Source organism: Lagopus leucura, unplaced genomic scaffold, assembly GCF_019238085.1.
Source record: "Lagopus leucura isolate 7727_CA_CO unplaced genomic scaffold, USGS_WTPT01 Super-Scaffold_100159, whole genome shotgun sequence".
NCBI classification, from domain to species: Eukaryota; Metazoa; Chordata; class Aves; order Galliformes; family Phasianidae; genus Lagopus; species Lagopus leucura.
In genome coordinates this window covers 27,444,395-27,445,617 of record NW_024962335.1, presented here as the reverse complement: position 1 = coordinate 27,445,617, position 1,223 = coordinate 27,444,395, and positions in this window count along the sequence as shown.

The following is a 1,223-nucleotide window of genomic DNA, read 5'->3' as shown; positions in this document are numbered from 1 at the left end:
CATTCCATTCCATTCCATTCCATTCCATTCCATTCCATTCCATTCCATTCCCAGTCATAACTGGATGGTGATGACTGTGGTCCATTCTCCATTAGGCTCTCTCAAACGCTCCCTTTTGTACATTATTTCAGCATAAGAGGGATTTTATTTCAGTTTTTGCTTGATTTGGAAGAAACATAGTACTAAAAATTTCAAATTAGTACAAAACGGATTAATACTGTTGTTTTTGTTGGCAGGATGGATGCAGATGGTTTCATGTTTAAATACACTCTGTAGCTCTGTTCTGTGTTTTTGCTTTTTTTTTTTTTTTTTTTTTTGCCTTTGCAGCAGGGTACTGGATGGCAGGGGATAAAGAGAATACTCTTTTGTCTGGAAGGTTAGTTTTTTTCCTGCACAAGATTTAAAGCCACAAAGTTAACAGTAACAAGACCCAGTTTTCCAATCTTTTGGCAAACTTCTTTTATCAGGTAAAAAAGGGAAAAAGAAAGGTTCTGAGTAAAAATGGTTACAGATAATCTCCTGGAGAGGACAATATACAAATCTGCTCCTGTAGATAATTAAGTAGTTAAGGGTGAAGAAGGGATATTCTAGTCTAAAATCACAGTGCATTACAAAAGCTCTGCAAAAGCCTATTCTAGCTCACACAAGCTTCCTGGGCTGTAAAGAAAACACCAAAGACCTAAGCCTCCTGGGATCAGTAAGTTTAAAGGCAATCTGTTCTTCCTGAGCTATGAAAGTCCTGTGAGACTACAACTCTGTTCCAAACTTCTGCTACCAGCAATGCCAACTAGGAGCATGGTGAATTGTGATTTCCCCAGCAGAGCTGTGCCAGCCAAAGCCCGAAATGACTCTGTTGTTCTTGCAGAAGTATGCTTTTCTCAGTATAGCTTTTCCTGTGTGGGGTTGTGGCCAGGTATGGGCTTACAGTATAAACAAAAATTGCAGCTTCAGAGTAGAGTTGTGGCTGTATGCCTACACTGATAAAATGCACCTAAACATAGACATAAGAGCACAGTATATCATACGTAGGTTGTAACCAGGCTTGGAGGTTGATTATGCATAGCATGTCTAAAAACCCACTGCTACCTCACAGAGGCTTCACTGTTCTCTTTTGCAGCACCATGTTTACTCAGAGGAAGCTACGGAGAACAGAAAACATGCCAGGCGATTTTCTTTCCTTCTTTCCTTCTCTTTCTTTTCTTTTCTTTCTTTCTTTCTTTCTT